General features: G+C 41.1%; 1 non-coding gene across 1 annotated transcript; it reads left to right on the plus strand.

Annotated features, from left to right (window-relative positions):
- The first annotated feature begins 141 nt into the window (after positions 1-141).
- Positions 142-214, plus strand: TRNAR-ACG (transfer RNA arginine (anticodon ACG)). Its single transcript has one exon. It is a non-coding gene; the product is annotated as a tRNA-Arg (tRNA).
- Positions 215-8371: the final 8157 nt, after the last annotated feature.

Genomic DNA, 8371 nt, shown 5'->3' on the forward strand with positions numbered 1-8371 from the left:
ATCGTAGGGTCTGGTTCTTGACGAACTTCAATCTCCCATAATGCTTTATATATTCGCAAAATTTTGTTGGGACTACACGTCCCATGAAACCCTGCAATATAAGTTTGAAGTGCCACCATTGAAGGGCCTTTCGTCGTCTCAGGGCCAGTGGCGCAATGGATAACGCGTCTGACTACGGATCAGAAGATTCCAGGTTCGACTCCTGGCTGGCTCGGTGAGACGAGCGGGAACATGTTTTTATTGCATGGGATATGGCCATAAGTCTCCTTTTCTCTTCTTACACTACTCACTACTTAAAGTTTCCTCTCTGATACCGTGATTTTCTGGTCTTAATTTGATTGAGTTCTACAGCCATCTTATGTCAGCTTTTCCCGTAACCGAATTCAAAGGTGGTTATTGTGTCACTGCTTAGGTTCATCTGCACCCTGAGAAAATTGGGTTAATGGCTGGTACTCTTAAAGTAGACTTTTTATGAACTTTAATATATTATGTTTGTAAATAGATTGTGGCAATTCAGCCACTAGTTTCTCGTGATTCTATATCTCAAACACATAATGTAAATAAACATCTAAACACACGCGAAGATAGAAAAATATTTAGTGGTGAAAAATTAAAGAGGAGTCATGATCTGCTTGGCCGAGGCCTGAGAGAATTTCTACATTTTTCTTGGTCAATACCTGATAGAAGGATGGAAAAGAAGGAAAGGAATGAAGGAAAGACATCGGGAAGAGAAAGGGAACACCTGAAGGCAGGAGGCCGAGAGGAGCAGCAGGGATGGAAAGGAGAACACAGTACAAAAGGCCCTAAGCAGGAGGCACTGACAGAACTTAGGGACCGACTGGCAGAGACGTGAGAGAGAATTCTGGGGGTTCTGACCCTCTGTGAGACAAGAGTAATGAGAGAAACTGTTCAGGGAGAATCAGGGTTTGGGTTTGGTAATGCTGAATTGTACGCCCAGGGGGCGCTGTATAATAGAGAGTTGGATGAACCAGACAAGATTTGGAAGTCGCCAGAAGAGAGGTAGTGACTCAAGTCACGAGACGGAATGAATCCACCATCGCCCATGGGAGACACATTACTGGGAAACACGGGAAGGGTGTGGGTATTGTAAACAATAAGGACCCCTCGGTACAATGTCAAGTGTCCAAAAAGGGTGAAGGTCCAAAATCCGAGGGACTAAGAAAATGCCTATGAAGCCAAAAGGGGTTGCAGATGTTTTTGTCCCATCTTAGTCTTTCATTCCTGCAAGTGATATTATTATTATTATTTCTTTATTCCTCAGAACAGGTTTAGATTTACAGAAAAATTGAGCATAAACTACAGCGAGTTCCTATATGCCTACCCATATCTTTCTCTATTATTAACATCTTTTTTTTTTTTTTTTTTATTCATTTTAGAGAGGAGAGGGAGAGACAGAGGGAGAGAGAGAGGAGAGACAGAAGCTGGAAGCATCAACTCCCATATGTGCCTTGACCAGGCAAGCCCAGGGTTTCAAACTGGCGACCTCAGCATTTCCAGGCCGACGCTTTATCCACTGCGCCACCACAGGTCAGGCTCTATTGTTAACATCTTAACATGAGCATAGTACAGTTATAACAACTCATGTACCAATATTGAAAACATTATTAAGTAAAGTACATAGTTTATTCAGGTTTCCTTGATTTTTACCTAATATCCTTTCAGTTCCAAGATCCCATCCAGATACCATATCACATATAGTTGTCATGTCTCCATAAGCTCCTCTGGCTGTGACAGTTTCCCAGTTGTTCCTTGTTTTTGATTACTTTAAGGAGTACTGGTCAGATAGACTGTAGGATGCTCCTCTATTTGGAATTTTTCTAATGGTTTTCTCATGATTAGACTGGGATTATGGGTTTGGGGGATGAAGATCAAGGGATAAAGTGCCATTTTCAATCACATCATACCAGGAGTACATAATATCAACATAATTTATGACTTGATACTGACCTTTCTCACTTGGGAGAAGTACTAGAATTATACTCCCCTCTTCCCCCTTCCATCTATGTTTTTTAGAAGGAAGTCACTATGCCCATCCCACACTTAAGGAGTGGAAAATTACAAAAAAAAAAAACATCTTTGGGGTGGAGTGTCTACAATATTGATTTGGATTCTTCCCTGCAGATCTTATGAGTAGGTGGTTGCCCACAGGAAGTGAGTGAGTGCTCCATTGACATTTTAAGAGGTAAAAAAGAGTTGTTGAGGGTGCTGGCTTGTTCTCTGCCCCAGCTGTGACCAACCAAACTCTGCATTCACAGAAGTCTTAGTAGATGTTGTTTCTTCAGAAGCTAATTATCTGAGTTGTAGACCATCTGTGCTCCTGGCATCTTCCTTCTCATGTCAAGCTGGCTTCTCTGTTTGTTGTTAACTAACCCATCCATGGGTGAGGGGGAGAGAAATCTATAAAACAGTAATGTCTGCTTTGCTGTCAGTTAAAAATAATTTTCAAACGGATTTGTGTAAAAAGAACCTAGAATTTATGACTGTCCTTGATTCTTGAAGTAAGTTTAGATGTGCAGAATATCATTTGTCTGTTATGTCTTTGTTTTTTTTTCATTCAAGATGGCCTCAGTTATATGGCAAGCATAATGCTGAACAGTACCCAGTAATTCCATACCACATTGCTTCCCACCTTTCCTTTAGTACTTTCCTGTGTCTTTTTTTTTTAATTTTTTTTAATTTACTTTTTTAGATTTTATCTATTCATTTTTATTAGAGAGAGGGGAGAGAGAGAGAGAGAGGGAGAGATAGAGAGAGAACAGGGGGAAGAGCAGGAAGCATCAACTCCCATATGTGCCTTGACCAGGCAAGCCCAGGGTTTCGAACTGGCAACCTCAGCATTCCAGGTCGACGCTTTATCCACTGCGCCACCACAGGTCAGGCACTTTCCTGTGTCTTAAAAAAACATTATGTACTGTGGGTCTCCCTATATGAGCTGTAGAGAAGCAGAAGAAACGTACTGATAAAGAAAACCTTGTAAAGGATACTTCCTAGGCATAAAATCAAAGCTGGTGAAGTCTGTCCATGCTTGGCTTCATCTGCTCTACCCTCTATGCTGAACGTTTGTGCTCCGAAGCATGTGAATCACTGCTTTACACCTACACTGGGTGTAGGCCTTGGCTGGGATGAAGATAGGAGATGGTAGAACAAAAGGGAAAACACTGTGGAAAAGAAATAATGTTACATACTTTCTCCAACAGGAAACAGTTACCAACAGGCCAGAGCATTGGAAACTGTTCAATAAGGGAAGATGTACCCACTCCCAGTTCTTCCTCCAATTGGCCTGCCAGCATTCCTCACCTTCAGGCCCAGTTCTTCTACCTGATCTTATTCTTTGTTTTTTTCTTCTTTTTTTCTTTATTAAGTGAGAAGTGGGAGGCCGGGAGGCAGGGAGGCAGAGACAGACTCCTGCATGTGCCCCAACTGGGATCCATCCTGGCAGGCCCCCCACAGGGCGATACTCTGCCCATCTGGGGCTGCTGCTCCGTTGCTCTGCAACTGAGCTATTTCAGCGCTTGAGGCGAGGCTATGGAGCCACCATCAGCACCTGAGGCCAAATTGCTCAAACTACTCAAGCCATGGCTGTGGGAGAGTGGGGAGAGAGAGAGAAGGAAGAGGGAAAGGGTGGAGAAGCAGATGATTGCTTCTTCTGTGTGCCCTGACCGGGAATCAAACTGGAACTTCTACACACTGGGCCAATGCTCTACTGCTGAGCCAACCTGCCCGGGCCTTTCTCCCTTTTTATTGAATTTATTGAGGTGACCCTGGTTAACAAAATTATACAGGTTTCAGGTACACAATTCTACAACACATCTTACCCGATCTTATTTTTATGTCCTTGTGTAAACCACCTCCAGCCCATTGTGAACTCATCTTTTCTTGTGCTGCCCTCCTCCCTCAGCACTTAGCTCCCTCCCCGGGATCACCTTCACTCGCCTCTGTGCCTGCTCAGCCAGCCACACTCTTCAACACCAAAATAATGGCTCATTTGACCCTCCTACTGCTCCAGACTGCTGCTTCACAATCAAGGCTGTCCTCCAGCCACAAAAGTGGCAGAGTTACTGAGGCAAAATAATTTGTGCCAATTTGTATTCTCTTCCTTGTCATCTTTTAATATACAGGATTTATCTGTCAAACAAATTGAAAGTAGAAATTGTTTTGGAACATAGAAAAAGATGGAAAACTACCCAATTTGTTTATGAAGTCAGAATATACCTACTATCAAAACCTATCAGAAATAGTGCCCCTCACAATACACAAAAAATCTATAGATCAATCTCACTTATGAATATACATGCAAAATCCTAAAATATTTAAGGTTAACATAAACAATTCAACAGTATATTAACATAATTATATACCTCAACCAGTTAGGGTTTATTCCAGGAATTAACACAAAGTTAGATATTAGAAAATTTCTTTATGTAAGAGGTCAAAATTAACCAAATAAGAAAAACATTTAATCATTTCTAATAGCCACTAAAGAGAACATGGTTTTCTATAAATATTCTCCTTTTTTTTTTTTTTTTACAGAGACAGAGTCAGAGAGAGGGATAGACAGGGACAGACAGGAACGGAGAGAGATGAGAAGCATCAATCATTAGTTTTTCATTGCACGTTGCAACACCTTAGTTGTTCATTGATTGCTTTCTCATATGTGCCTTGACCGTGGGCCTCAGCAGACCGAGTAACCCCTTGCTGGAGCCAGCGACCTTGGGTTCAAGCTGGTGGGCTTTTTTTTTGCCTCAAACCAGATGAGCCCGTGCTCAAGCTGGCGACCTCGGGGTCTTGAACCTGGGTCCCCTGCATCCCAGTCCAACACTCTATCCACTGCGCCACTGCTTGGTCAGGCATATTCTCCTTTTTTTGTGTGAGAGAGACAGACAGAGGGACAGACAGAGGGACAGACAGAAAGGGAGAGAGATGAGAAGCATCAATTATTTGTTGCAACACCTTAGTTATTCATTGATTGCTTTCTCATATGTGCCTTAACTAGGGGGCCTACAGAAGAGCGAGTGACCCCTTGCTCAAGCCAAGGGGCCTTGGGCTCAAGCCAGCAACCATGAGGTCATGTCTATGATCCCATGCTCAAGCCAGCACCTCGGGTTTTTTGTTTGTTTTTTTAATTTATTCATTTTAGAGAGGAGAGAGAGAGACAGAGAGAGAGAGGAGAGACAGAGAGAGATGAGGGGAGGAGCTGGAAGCATCAACTCCCATATGTGCCTTGACCAGGCAAGCCCAGGGTTTCAAACCGGCAACCTCAGCATTTCCAAGTGGACGCTTTATCCACTGCACCACCACAGGTCAGGCCACCTCGGGGTTTTGAACCTGGGTCCTCTGCGACCCAGTTCAACAGTCTATCCACTGTGCCACTGCCTGGTCAGGCTCTATAAATATTCTTAATAGTCTTGATATTCTTTATATATATATATATATATATATATATATATATATATATGTCAGGTTATGTAAAGATAAAATAAAATAAAATAAGACTCTCATCACTGTATTTAATATTATTTTGAAAAACCCAACATAATAAGATTGGAAATTTAAAAAGAGGGGGTTATAACTTTTGGAAAAAGAGGCAAATTTATCATTGTTTGCAGATGATATCTTGTATACATAGAAAATTCATGAAAATCAATTCTAAAATAATGAGAATTAATAACAGAATTCAGAGATGTCATTTGATACAAGATAAATATAAAACATTCGTAGACTTCTTATATACTAAAAATAACCAATTAAAAGACATAATTAATTTTAAAAACCAATAACATGATCATGGCTCATTTGCCAGATGCCCTGTTCATCCATCTACTAACCATGTAAACCTAATCCTTCTAGCCACAAAATGGGAATGTAAATCTCATAGAGCTGTTTGAGGATTAAATTAGTTAATATGGTAAAGCATTTAGAACCTACCTTGCACTTAACTATCAATATATATATGCCTTATCTACTGTATTAGTATTTTCTTCATTCACAGTGGTTACAGTAAGACCACCCTAAAACACTTAGCTGAAAAAACAAACAAAAAGAAAACACTTAGCTGTAACCTTATTGAAAAATGTGAGGAACCTGTATAAAGACAGTTAAAAAATTTTGCTGAGAGATAAAATGAAAGATGAAAAACAATGTATTTTATGAAGATATTGATTCTTACCCAATTAATTTCTCACTTTTACAACATTCAATCACAATTCTAGTGGATTAGAATCACAATTCTAATTCTTTTGTTATTTATTTATTTATTTAAGTGAAAGCAGAGGAGATAGGCTCCAACTGGGATCCACCAGGCAACCCCCGCCTGGGGCCAATGCTCAAATCAACAAAGCTATCTTCAGCACCTGAGGCCCACACTCGCACCAGCTGAGCCACTGGCTGCAGAGCAGAAGAGAGAGAGAAGGGGAAGAGGAAAGGGGAAAGCAGATGGTCCCTTCTTATGTGTGCCCTGACTGGGGATTGAACCTGGGACAATCGTACACTGGGCCAATGCTCTATCCACTGAGCCAACCAGCCAGGGCTGAATTATTTGATAAAATTATTCTACCATTCATCTGTAATAAAAAGCAGACAAGAAAAGCTAAGAAAATTTTTAAAAAGAGGAAAAGAGAGAAGAAATTTGCTCTTTATATTAAGCCCTTTACCTCAAGCTCTTTATGAAAATAAACAATTTATAAATAAATAAAGGGCTACAATGCGCAGTTGGTACAAGAATAGACAGAATAAAAGAGCTAAACCAATAGACCAGTTGTATATGTATAGGTATCTGATTAAATATATGAAATTATTTATTTTTAATTTTATTTTTTTTTAGTGAGAGAGAGACAGATAGGAAGGGAGAAAGATAAGAAGCACCAACTCGCCTGACCAGGTGGTGGCGCAGTAGATAGAGCATTGGCCTGAGATGCGGAGGACCCAGGTTCAAGACCCAGAGGTCGCCAGCTTGAGTGCAGGCTCGTTTGGCTTGAGCAAAAAGCTCACCAGCTTGGACCCAAGGTCTCTGGCTCGAGCAAGAAGTTACTCGGTCTGCTGAAGGCCCACTGTCAAGGCACATATGAGAAAGCAATCAATGAGCAACTAAAGTGTCACAACGAAAAACTGATGATTGATGCTTCTCATCTCTCTCCATTCCTGTCTGTCTATCCCTGTCTTTCTCTCTCTCTCTCTCTCTGTTCCTGTAAAAAAAAAAAAAAAAGAAGAAGAAGCACCAACTCATAGTTGTTCACTGATTGCTTCTTGTATGTGCCTTGACCTGGGGGGCAGGGGCTTCAGCTCAGCCAGTGACCCCAGTGCTCAAGCTGGTGAGCCTGCCCTCAAGCCAGAGAATTTCGGTACACAAGTGGGCAATCTTGGGGCTTGAAGCTGGGACTTCAGTGTCTCAGGTTGATGGTTTATCCACTGTGCCACCACTGGTCAGGCTAATTAAATTTATGAATTTAATTTAATAATAACAGCTAACATTTATTGGGCCCTTATTTTGTGTCAGTTTCTATGAAAAGCACTTTACATTCACAAGAACGCTGTGAGGTAGGACATGTTATTCATCTATTGGTGAAGGAACTAAGTCTTAGAGAGGTTAAATGACTTGCTACCCACCCTACACAGCGATTTAGGTGAGGTCAACACACTTAAGTCAACTGACCCCAGAGCCTTTGATCTTAACCTTAAGATATACTATCTATAATTTCCCTTCTAGAAAGCTACTTTGACAATCTTCACAAATGAGGACAAAGATTAATTAAGAGAAACGCTTAGTCTAGCATTTTTTTTATGATTACAAAATTGTAAAACAAGTTAGATATTCAACAGGGACATGATTAAATATATCATCCATACAATGAAATCTTAAGCAGCCGCAAAATCAATGTTGTCAGAGAAAATTTAATAATGTAGAGAAATGTTCATGATATGCCATTAAGTGATGCAGATCACAAATTGTACATACAAAATGACCTCAATATGTGGGAAAAAATAGTATTTCCCTGGTTTTTTTTTTTAATTTGTTTTTTTTAATTTATTTTTGGAGAGGAGAGAGAGGGAGAGAGAGACGGGGGGGAGGAGCTGGAAGCATCAACTCCCATATGTGCCTTGACCAGGCAGGCCCAGGGTTTTGAACCGGCGACCTCAGCATTTCCAGGTCGATGCTTTATCCACTGCGCCACCACAGGTCAGGCCATTTCCCTGGTTTTTTAATTTAATTTAATTTTTTTTATTTTTGTATTTTTCTGAAGCTGGAAACGGGGAGGCAGTCAGACAGACTCCCGCATGTGCCCGACCGAGATCCACCCGGCATGCCCACCAGGGGGCGATGCTCTGCCCATCCAGGGCCTCGTTCTGTTGCTAC

This window comes from Saccopteryx bilineata, chromosome 4 (assembly GCF_036850765.1).
Source record: "Saccopteryx bilineata isolate mSacBil1 chromosome 4, mSacBil1_pri_phased_curated, whole genome shotgun sequence".
In the NCBI taxonomy this organism is placed as follows: Eukaryota; Metazoa; Chordata; class Mammalia; order Chiroptera; family Emballonuridae; genus Saccopteryx; species Saccopteryx bilineata.